Raw genomic sequence first — 12443 nt, 5'->3', positions numbered from 1 at the left:
GGATCGTTGCCTCGTGCTTGCAGCATTTCATTGTAGTTACAAAAAAAATTGTTAGCTCTGCTGTGTCTTTCCTTGGTGACAACTGCTTGGTGCAACAAGACGTTTTGCTTCTAATGATGTCTGGGCAGTCCAAGCGTTCGTGTCGTGTAGCTAGCTGTAAATGTATCAGTTGCAAAAAAATTGTACATGCCAGAGAAGCAAATGCAATCAACATAGACTGTATTTTATAAATACTTCAGTTGAACTGCTTAAGCAGAAAGTAGATATGCATAAAAATCAGATGATTGTGCTGATGCTTAGCAAGAACAAGGTAACATAACATTACTGATTCAATATTTTCTTTTATTGAAATACTAGTTGTTGGTGTCCTGCTGGAGCTCAGAAGAAATCTGCTGCCTGCCATGAGGCCATGTCTCTCAAGTTACCGCAATATTATTGCCTTCAAAGTGAGTGGATTTCTTTCTCTCAGCATTTTACTACCAACCTGCATCATGGTGATCCACTTAGCTGTGTAGGTGATCACTGTTAGTGACATTGGAGTGCTGATGGACAAGCACCCTTTGAATGTTACAAGACGCAGCTGTGGCAATATGTGAAGGTGTTACTATACGGTGTCCCAACTATGATGCATAAATATTTTTAAAAATGCAGATGCCACGTAGCTGGACAAAACAAAGTTATTATTACGTTTGCCATTGCTTGGAGATACTGAGAATATTCTTTGCATTCCGCCTAATTAGATAATTAGTCTTAATCAACCTCTCAATTACTCTAATTAGATGAAAAGTGTAAGTGAGGAAATTGTAGAACACCATGAACAACTCCCGATACAGCATCCTGTTGTGCAAAAAGTGCTACATAAGTGTTCTTTCGAACGGGAAAGAAGCTCGCGAATACACATAAAATTGCCGCACGAATGGCCGCTCGAGGCTCTTTGCGTGTACTCGTGGCTTTCTTTCACACTCGGAAAAACTTTCATGTCGCACGTATTTCATGTAATTAAAATATTTGACAAGTTGATTAAATAATTTACACTTAATTATGCAATTAGGCAGAATGCAAAAAAGTGAGTATCTCCAGGTGATGGCAAACGTTATCTTGGTTGTGTCCAGATACGTAGCATTTGCATATTTTCAAACCTTTGTGTGTAATAGTTGGGACGCCCCGTATAAGCCAGATTTGTTTCTCCTGGTTAATATATTGATGACATTCGATTCTGGTGTAGGAGGCGAAAATGCTAAACAGGAAGAAATAGTTTTAATTTGCTCTTGGTAGGTTGTTGAAGCAAATCAACCAAGTTGTTACACATGAAATGCAGCATTTGTAGGTGTGTTCTGCAACACTGCAGCCCTAAATAACTTTAAAGTGCTACTACTATAATTTCTCTAAAGCATGCAGCAAGGTTCATCATTCCAGGAGGCTGGCATCAAGAGAGATATATTTATACGAATTTCATATGTGAAAATGAGGTGTTCTTGTTTGGATGACTGTATAAACTTTTGCTTTAATTCCAGTCTTGCATGAGGCAGACTTGGACGGGAAAATTGATTTCTTTTGGGCGATGTGGTACAAATGCATGGGGTAATGCTTGTATGCATACACATTACATCCCTATTGCTTAGCCAAGTGGTGCCCCTGCATGTTAAAATTTACAGGGCTCAGATTGAAGAATGTCAACTTTTGTAAAATCAACTACACCTTTTAGGTTATGAGATTACAATTATTGCATACCGTCATAGTGTGGTATATGGGCTGAATGTTTTTCACTTTGTCTATAAAACCCTGCACACTGCGGTATCATGAAAATTTATTCTATGTAAAACAAGCCATGCTGCTTGCCAATTTATGCAAATATAAGGCAACTTTTCTAGGAATGTTTCTGGCCTTGTAGTGTACTTCAGGTTATATTCTGTAAGGCTATAAAGCAGATTGTTGTTCTGTACATTTTCTGGAACTTTAAACTGCGGCAATCTAAACCACTTGGCAACAATGCTGTGATCGCTACTGCGTGTGGAGCCATGTTCAAGCACACACGAGCAAACGCAGCTTTGCCTTGTTCAATTGTGTCGCGGGTACTTCTGAAGCGCTGCCTATTTAGTAAATAGTCTTGGTTAAGCGTCATCTGCTTCTATGCATTGCTTTGTTTTCTTGTGGCATCACGTCACATTATAATCGTAATATCATTTTTTTTCGTTTTCTGAGAGTTTCATATTGCCCCCCCCTCACCATGCTATAATTGTGGTTGCGTTATTTATGTGCAAATATTTATGTATAGATGACCACTGCTCCAAGTTCTATTTTATCGCAAAGTAAGCTACGAGTACCCAAGGAATTATGTATAGCAAAATACCAAAGTCAAACTGCCGAACACAACCAAGCAGACTCAGTGCACAGTCTCTCACCAGATTGCATTGGTCATGTAAAGGTGTACAGCATACCTCTTTATTACTTGCTGAACAAGCTGTGAGAAAACTGAATATTTATGTAGCTTCAATTAAGTGCTATCAGCCATTACTTCTGCCCTCGGCAATTGTGGACTAATATCACGGCTTTTCCTTTTCTAACTCATTTTGCTTATTATAGAGGGATTACTGCCTGTGTTCATAGGAAATAAATGACATGGGCAATCAAACGCCAAGAGTGTATTACCTTGGAACATTTATTGTGCAGTTTGATGGTTCAGAATAAGTAGAAATACAGCATAAAAACTTAACTTTTACTTGAAACAACACTAGAGCATACAGTAACCATACTTGCCTGCTGTAGCCCCTGTGCCAAGTAAATTTCAATTCTGCTTCTTGCATCCTGGTAACATGTTTCACATTTCTATCAGCCAACTAACCTGTCTTGTAGCAGTAAAAGTGTGCCAACTATATTTATTAACAACATGCTAGAATATGCAGGCAGTTCGCTTCGAAAACTAAAGCCATAGAATCAATACAGTGATGCGACTTTTGGTTCGCATGTCACAGGTTGAGAAAAGTAAGGTGGGAGCTGTTTCCAATGTTCCGACTAGAAAGCAAAGCTAGTATAAAAGGTTGCACACCACTGAGCTCTACTACAGGGGGCTGGATAGCGCATTGAGCTATCCAGCCCCCTATAATCCAGCACTTCCCCTATCCAGCAGAGGGGGCAAGCATTATAGCCCCCTCTGCTATAATGCTTGCCCTTTGTGCCGTAAGCTACCGAAGCAGTCCAGAGAAGTATTTCGAGAAGACGTCCAGAATTTTCCATCACAGCACTGACAGCATTGCTAATATCAGTGGCGCGTGCTGAAAACACTTGTGAATCAGAAAATGCTTTCTGTAAGAAAAACTTATCACGTACGGGTTCAGAACGTCGTAAAAGCTCTCACCAGACATGTGGAGACATCGCCTAGATGTGGAAAACCATGAAGAAAAATTTTTACGGCAGCAATATTATGCGACGGCACACACTAGTAAGTGCAGCATATGCCCTACTTTTGGGACAAGCTGCTGCACGACACTGCATTTCTGCTGGCTTCATCTACGCCTGGCTCTGTGGGCAGCGAAGCGGCATCCAGCAAAACAGTAGAGATCAGTGGTGCACATAGTATTTTATGTCCCCTTTTTCCACGCCAGCTGAACACACGGTAACTGTTTCCAAAGCAGAAAAACTAAGGGCAAGGGCTCTGTACACATTGCATCGTAAAGTGGCTGATGCTTGGGCAAAGCAAATACTGTGCATATGATTTGTATGAGGCAAGCTAGGAGTCAAAAAGCCTGCTGGATACTAGCAAATGACCAACATATTGTTGCATGTTGAAATTCTTTTTTTATTCCTCATCACTCATTTGTGTAGGGGAGACGGCTCTCACAACTGGAGAAGCCTGGGAAGCATGCAGTACTCCACAAAACCGGTTTCAATGTAAAATGTGTCTGTATCATCTCAATTTCATGGCTGCAAGAGTGAGCCCACTGGTAAACACATCAGAGTGTTCATGATGTTATGCATTATCCACTTTATCTGCACGTCATAACTATCTTGAGAAAGCTGATACTGCCTTTAGAGAAATTGTAGATGTGAGCTTGCATTTCAGAATGCACAACAAGCTTAACACATACAACACCAGAACAATTTGTTGAGAATTTCGGATCAGGAATCTTCGAAGCATGATTTGTTTAGTGGTGTTAAGATTCTGCTTAAGGTAAGGTTGTTGATTGTTACATTCATATAGTGTTCAAGCATTGCTGTAACAACATTCTTCGCTTGGAGTACATAGTAAGGGTGTACTCCACATGAGCTGGTGGCATTTTGCTCCATATTCAAAAACTGGTTTCTTCTTCAGTTGAGATTTTCAAGTTTGCATTCTTTATAAGCTGTTGTATGTAACCTATCCTAAACGTTTGAATAGTGAACACAACGTGACCTTTTTGATAGATTTTGTGGATTGTACACCCTTGCTGCAAACAATTTAATTTGATAACTGTTTCCACCTTAATGAAAAATAATTGCTTGAAGCAGCCATAGCCACCAATAATACTAGCATGACACTATTATGAGAATTGTGATATTGTACTTTGATTTATAATGTTTTTAAACATATGGAGCTCTGCCTGTGGTGTAAATGGGTTCCTGATATCCATTCGTGATGCAAGAATTTCGTAATGCAAGAATTTGAAGAATAAACTGAAGCAAGAATGTTTACTTACTTTTCAAGAGAAGCTCATGGCAATTTCCTCATGAAAAGTAAAATAACTAGAAATAAGTTTACTGAGCTGAGAAGAGTGCTACAAATGTCTCATTCGAATAGTGCCATATACAGAAGCTACAACAAATGTTTACTATTTTGGTTGCATTTGTATATATGGTCCTGTCACGTGTTGCAAGCTGTATTCAGAATGGCCACAGCTCAGTCATGATTGTGGTATTGTGCAATTAAGTACAGCTGGCATCACCCGGAAAGTGTCGCAAAGTTACAAATACAACTTAAATGTGTTCTTTTAGGAAAAAGGACTTAGCTCAGAAAATTATCCTTTTTTATGCAGCCTGTCGAGACAAGGTTTCTTTACATGGCCATGGCCCTCAAGGAAGAAACCGACTGCAGACTGCCAACGTTCATTCCTGTTCTGGCAAAGACGGGCCAGCAGTAACCAGCTGGGTTTTACAAAGTGAACTCATCACAGCTTGAGCCACTCCATGCCACAAGCAGTTGCTCGTCGAGCCACCGTGCAAAGGTTCCTTGGGGCACAAGTCCAACTCAGCGCCATCACCTTTCTTCTGCAGTTTTTCTACCTACTTAGCTAACCAGGTGGGTCAAAGTTGGCAGATGGAAAGGGAAACACAGCTTTAAGCATAGAACCTGCTCAAGCTTAATGCAGTTCGAGAGTGAACAGGGAACGAGAAATAGGTAGAGAGAAATAGGACACCTCTTCTCCCTCAGAGAATTGGCAGTGAAAAAAAAAGCTTATGAAGGCTTGAATATTGGTCGGAATAATTTGGCATAGGTAGGATAACGACTATGAATGTTTCTGGCAAAGGTAGTGGTAGTACGCTGAATAATCAAGGAGTTTAGATATAGATTAGAAAACAGATTTCATTCCACTACCAGAATTTTAAATCATCCCAATAATTCTTTTGACGGTTTATGCGTGTTGAGCGACAATGTTTCTTGATGCCTGCTTCTTGCTGAGATCATTCTTATGCTGCATAATTCACCTGTTCAAGTTCCATGTTTCTCTCGTACAAGCAAATTTACATTCATCACAAGAAAACTTATAGATGATTTCCAGAAACTTGCTGATTAAATGAGAGGTCAGCATGCACCCCAGGCTTTCTTAGATATGCGTTCAAGAGCCTCAGATCTCGTGAATGTTAGACATACTCCTGCTGAGCAAGTTCTTGGTATCATCTACAAGGTCATTTCAGAATATGAGTTTGCTTAAGTTGGAGAAACAGTCAATTGAAGACATGTCAAGCGATATCGCTGTCGATGCATCTACATTCCAACTGAAATAAAAGTAAATATAGCACCAAACGCAAGAATTATTTGGATGATGCCATTCTTGCAGTAGAATGAAATCCTTCTTCTAATCTAAATATGCAATCCATAATAATTCAGACTACTAAATACTTCCAAAGGGGTTGCGTCATGAATTATGCATGTTGTATTCCGTATTTTCTTACTATAAGACCCAACGATGCTTAAACAGCAGAGAAAACATTAAGAGCTGAGTACTTCATACTTTATATTGCTCCATAAATCAGTTTCCCAGCCAACCTCAGCATCCCGCGCTAATAATGTTTGGGAGAATGTGTGAAACAAGGCACCTGACGCATAGGGTAGTGCTGTTCACTTTGTTTGGGAATGAAGGTCATACTGTGCATGTATGTGATAGCCATACGTGTCATTACTTAAATAAAAAGGAAGCGAAACTACGAGTCGGCCTAAGTGGAACTTTGGGTAACAGCGCAAACAGACGACCACAAGAAGGGAGACACGGACACAAAGGCGCTGAATGTGAGCGCCTGTGTGTCCGTGTCTCCCTTCTTGTGTTCGTCTGTTTGCGCTGTTACCCAAAGTTTCAAGATGTACCAACTCGCCCAAAAAGAAGTATAGATAAGTGGAACAGATTCATTAAAAAATATTTTGTGCATAAACAAACAAGGACGAAGAAAAGGAGCAACACAAGCATGATCGCGTTCTAACAACTGGTTTTATTTTCGAAGAACCATTTACTTAAGAACCCACAGATCTGTGCTGTCCAGTCAACAGAACACATGAATAGCGTATGTAACAACACTTGTGATAAAAATGCCACGGATAAGCGCGACCCGGTCAACATAAAAACAGCAATGCGCATAAAACAAGCACTTAAGATGACAAGAAAGGAGCGAATCTAGCAGTGAAACAGAAGGATGACTGTTGCATTTTTCCTTTAGTTTTGCAATCCAGTGTGCTTCCACAATTTCTCTCACAGTTTGATTTCGATGCCTAAACAATATGCTGGTGCTTCTAAGTCAAGGTGAGCACGCATGTTCTTGACAAAGCATAGACAAATGCTTACTAGGGCCACCTTTCAGACTGGACAAGTGTTCCCTTAGTCTCGTGTTAATGCATCTTGCAGTCTGCCCTACGTACACATGACCACATGTCATAGGAACCTGATACACAACTTTCTTCGCACACTGAAGAAATTGGTTCTCACGCGGATTTTTAATACTGCATTCTTTCTTTGCATCATCCTTACTTTCGAACTTACTTTTTATCCTAGAACACACACTACCTTTTGTTTTTAGCCGAAAACACCACTTTTACTTCGTAACTCCCAGCCACCTTTTTAAGTCTGTGTGAAAGGCCATGCACATACAGAATCACTGAAACCTTGGAAGCTAATTCTTTCTTCCTTTGATTTTTTGTGCATAGTTCTTTATCCTGTTTAAGTTTTTCATTAGTCTAGCACATGACGCCAGCATCACAGCAAGCAGGTACCCGGCCTCTCTCAACCGATCAACTTGCTCAAGAAAGGCAATGTTTACTGTGCGGTAACATGACTTCAACAAAGCTGACCAGCAACATGAAATGACTATGCCATTCTTCACAAGCCTGGAATGGTTTGAGGCATAGTTCATTAGCGGTTTTCCAGTTCGGGGCGTGAATGACCAACAGCATGTTCTGGTAGAATTTTTAACTTGACATAAAGGAACTGGTAGCTTGTTATGTACCGGTACTTCCGAAGTAAAAGTCAAGCCTTCAATAGTAGTAGAAGCCTTTGACTCTCTAGGCAAAGGCTTAAATTTTACTTTGCAAGTACTGGTAGATAAGAAGCTACAGTTTCTTGTTAACAAGCTACATGAACTATGCCTCAAGCAATTCCAGGCTTGTGAAGAATGGCACAGTCATTTCAGGTCAGCATTGTTGAAGTCGTGTTACCGCACTGTAAACATTGCCTTTCTTGAGCAAGTTTATCAGTTGAGAGAGGCCAGGTACGTGCTCGCTGTGATGCTGGCGTCATGCGCTAGACTAATGAAAAAACTTACAGGATAAAGAACTATGCACAAAAAATCAAAGGCAGAAAGAATTAGCTTCCAAGGTTTCAGTGATTCCATATGTGCATGGCCTTTCACACAGACTTGAAAAGGTGGCTGGGAGTTACGAAGTAAAAGTGGTGTTTTCGGCTAAAAACGAGAGAGGTAATGTGTGTTCTAGGGTAAAAAGTAAGTTCGAAAGTAAGGGTGATGCAAAGAAAGAATGTTGTATTAAACATCCGCATAAGAACCAATTTCTTGATTGTGCGAAGAATGTTGAATATCAGGTTCCTATGACATGTGGTCATGTGTACGTAGGGCAGACTGCAAGATGCGTTAACACGAGACTAAGGGAACACTTGTCCAGTATGAAAGGTGGCCCTAGTAAGCATTTGGCCATGCATTGTCAAGAACATGCGTGCTCACCTTGTCTTAGAAGCACCGGCACATTGATTAGGCAACAAAATCAAACCGCGAGAGAAATTGTGGAAGTGCACTGAATTGTAAAACTAAAGTAAAAATGCATCAGTCATCCTTCTGTTTCATTGCTAGATAAATAGAATTCACTCCTGTCATCTTATCTTTAACATAGTTTCATCTTAAGTGCTCGTTTTATGTGCATTGCTGTTTTTATGTTGACGGGGTCGCGCTGATCCGTGGCATTTTTATCACACGTGTTGTTATATGTGCTATTGATGTGTCCTGTTGATTGGATTAAGCAGATCTGTGGGTTCTTAAGCAAATGGTTCTTCGTCCTTGTTCGTTTGTGCGCAGAAATTTTTTTTAATAAAAAGAGTTTTTCAAAACTGCTAGAGGTTTTTACTGTGTGCAGTTTAAAAAAAGAAAAAAGCTTCACAGCTGTTACTAAATGCACTCTCCAGAGCTTTACACTATGCAGCTGTACTAGTTTACACAGAATACACTTCACCTCTCGTCACGGCCCAGGTGGCTATTCAGGTTTTTCAAAGGTGTTTCATTGTATGGGACGACACATAGAGCATCACTTATTTGCAAGATATTGCATTCCAATTCTGTCATATGAGATAAATTCATTAGAGAGTTTTAAATTGCCCTAAATGTATTACAGCTGTGGACCAGTACACTGGCAGTAGCTTGCAGTAACTATAGCTTGTAGAAATATAATTGCAACTGCCATGTTATGTGTACCTGCTAGTGCACAGGCATCGGCCACAGCAATCTTTAGGGTACACTAGTTTCTTCTATTTTGGAGTACGCATCCTCCACCAGATTAAAATGTGAATTGGATTGTCATTTGCGGCGTATACTCCTGCGTAAACTTCATAACCATTTCTCATCTGCTCTACAGATCATTGTTGGTACAACTGCAAAAGCAGGGTGCCTGTTTACAGCACCCGTAGAGAGCAAAGTCTGCGAATCTTGAATGAATAATCAAATAATTTTAGTATTCGTCAGCAAGGTTAACACTTTGTGTCTTCCACTGTGGTGTTTTTCAAATTCTAAGGTTGGCACATGTGCACAAGGTTTGACTACAGGATGTCATTTTGCAGGAAAAAGTGTATTTGCGCGTGATGTTCTGCTGCACAGAATGTCATGAGTTTTCTTATGTGTCGGTCACCATCTCGCAAACTGCTCGTTTCGGAGTTGGAAGGCAACATTAATGCGAAGCACACTTAATGTTAAAAAAAAAGGATGTGCCCATCCCCTTATTTTCGATGGGGGCAAAATGCGAAAAGACCCCTGTACTTAGATTTAGGTGCACGTTAAAGAATCCCAGGTGGTCCAAATTTCCGGAATCCCCCACTATGGCGTGCCTCATAATCAGATCGTGGTTTTGGCACGTACAACCCCATAATTTAATTTTTTTGATCTCCTTATTCTCCTCACTTGATGCCTAGTGTTCTAATAGCATGATCGACACGATGAGCTTCAATGTGATGTGTAATTATTGTGTATTGGGGGCCAGGGTACATTCATTTTAGCAGCTTTTTCGGTTGACTTGAATCAGTATTTAGAATGCTGTTTGCTTCTTTTACTCATTGTTACCAAATATCACTTTTGACTGCGGCAACAAGTATAATGTTGTTTGCTAGCACTCCTGCCAACCGATATAACTTGAAGGCATCTGTGATAAAAAAAACAGCTAATGATTTCCCAAGAGCTAAGGTCCAGTGAGACCAATAAATTTTAAGCTAATACCTGTGGATGGTACTGCTGAATGAATGCCCATCCAGTAGGACTGTCCATACCATTTTCTTCCATAAAGTTACATTGAAGATTTGAACAGAATCTGAACGTAGACTTGTCTGCAAAGTGACCCATTTCCTTATCCAAGTAGTACAGCTTCAGCAGGAAGACTGAAACTTCAAGTCGTCAGTAGTGGCATGAACATACAGTAAACAGCGCTAAACTTTTCTCTATCTTGCACCTTGTTATCATTTCCCATCCCATTTTTTTCGCAGGCTGTTCTTTACTGTTTATGGTCATACCCAGTTTAATTTGGTGTCCTTGCTTATTTAATATTTGACCAATATCTTTTTTTCTTTATGGGATCTTGATGAAATGTTTATTGATAACGTACCTTCATTTGCCATTTCCACTGATCTTAACCAGACACATCATGTTACAAAGTTTATTTTGCCTAATTCTTCATTGCTTTTTTTTCGCCAAATGTCCAGTTTATTTTAATTCCTATGTTGATTTCTGGGAAGAATAGGTCTACTAGGTCTACAGATCGTTTTCTGTTTAGGTCATCCCTACTTATAACTTACGTAAGTAACAACTTACTACTACTGTAAGTTGTTACTTACGTAACAACTTACAGCAGTGCCCCTACACACTCCATCACAATCACTGCGAAACACACCCTTCCTACCTTTATTTTAACACTTTGGTTTCTCTTGACCTACTATATGCACCAGATGAGGGTAGGGGCGAGTGAGCTATGCACATCCAAAACCGCTGCCAAGGAAAATAGTTGCTGCCTTGATGACACATATCTGTCGAAATGTTGGCTACAGCAACATCCCTTGTTCTGACAATGTTGAACCAAGTTCATGGTTTTTTAATACTTCAGTTACCGCTTTTTTGTGCTCTGTGATTGTCTTTTGTTGCCACTTCGTTTAGGATGGAAATTCACCAGTATTATTTGTTTCTCCTAACAGCAGCAAGTTTATCCTTGCAAGGCATGTGGGAACAGCTTTCACCAGGAAACAGTGCAAGACGAGTGGTCGAAGAAAATAAAATTGCTTCTGTGATCTAAAGTACTTGACGAATAAAATTTTGCACTCATTTGTATATATGTTGTGCAATTCATTCATGTCACAAAAGGCAAAGTGTTTGATCTTTTGAGCTATTTCAATGTGTTGGCCAGACAGTTTTCTCCATAGTGACCTGCTGCTTCTGCGATGAGCTGTATTCATGACATTTGCATTAAAGGATATGTACTATCGGGGACAAAAGTGCCCAGGACGTGCGAGTGTCGACCAAATTGCATCTCTGCACTATCAGCCGCTATCATCTGCGTTGCAGACCACTTTCCGAATGCAAATGTTAGCGTGGCTGATCCCAGCAGAAAGTGCACCAATAAAATTCGGTCGACATTCGCACATTTTGGGCACTTCTGTCCCCGATAGTACATTCTCTAAACAATCAATATGCTCTGTAAAACGTAATACAGGAAACAGCTGTATTTTAACGATTGGACCGTATAGTACAGATTTTGCATACGGAGCCTTTTTATTTCTGAGTACGGAAACACCTGTATGTTAACGGTTGGACCGTATAGTACAGATTCAGCATACAGAGTCTTTCGTTTTCTGGATACGGAAACACCTGTATTTTAACGGTTGGACCGTATAGTACAGATTCAGCATACGGAGCCTTTCGTTTTCTGGATACGGAAACACCTGTATTTTAACGGTTGGACCGTATACTACAGATTCAACATACAGCGCCTTCCGTTTTCTGAATACGGAAAGCACCTGTACATTAACGGTCGAGCCATACGATTAAGCATACAGAGTCTTCCGTTTTCTGAATATGTAAGCACTCGTATTTTGTAATACGGTCTCTATTTTTACGGTTGCCCGTTCTACGGAAATGACCGTTCTTTACTTACGGAAAGTGTTCGGTCACAAATTACCAGCAGATTTGCCGTAAAACCAAAGCAATTTTTTTTACAGTGTAGCTCAGCCTCGAAAGAGCTTCGCCGTCGTTACTGCTGTGTCGTGGGCTGCCACGAACAAGAAGGCCTGAATGCCAAGATTAGATTCTACCGTTTTCTTTCAAGGCCTCACGAAGCGGAGCGTCGGGCGCGCTGGATAACTGCAGTTCGTTGCGCCGGGTAAAGTGGTGTGTGCAAATGACCATAAATGGTCGGGCTGATTCGGTGGCAATTCACTGCCCTACTTCGAGAAGCACAGGTTAGAGAGTTAAATGCGCTCATCCTTGACATCAAGTCAGCACGTTGAGGC

General features: G+C 40.5%; 1 long non-coding RNA gene across 1 annotated transcript; it reads left to right on the top strand.

The window, feature by feature from the left end:
• Positions 1–349: 349 nt before the first annotated feature.
• On the top strand, positions 350–11271 carry LOC125939961 (uncharacterized). Its single transcript, XR_007463203.1, has 3 exons — positions 350–446; positions 5010–5272; positions 11133–11271. It is a non-coding gene; the product is annotated as an uncharacterized LOC125939961 (long non-coding RNA).
• Positions 11272–12443: the final 1172 nt, after the last annotated feature.

The sequence above is a fragment of the Dermacentor silvarum genome, chromosome 9, assembly GCF_013339745.2.
Source record: "Dermacentor silvarum isolate Dsil-2018 chromosome 9, BIME_Dsil_1.4, whole genome shotgun sequence".
Lineage (NCBI taxonomy): Eukaryota > Metazoa > Arthropoda > Arachnida > Ixodida > Ixodidae > Dermacentor > Dermacentor silvarum.
Note: the sequence above shows the minus strand (reverse complement) of the source record. Positions and strands in the feature narration are given on the sequence as shown.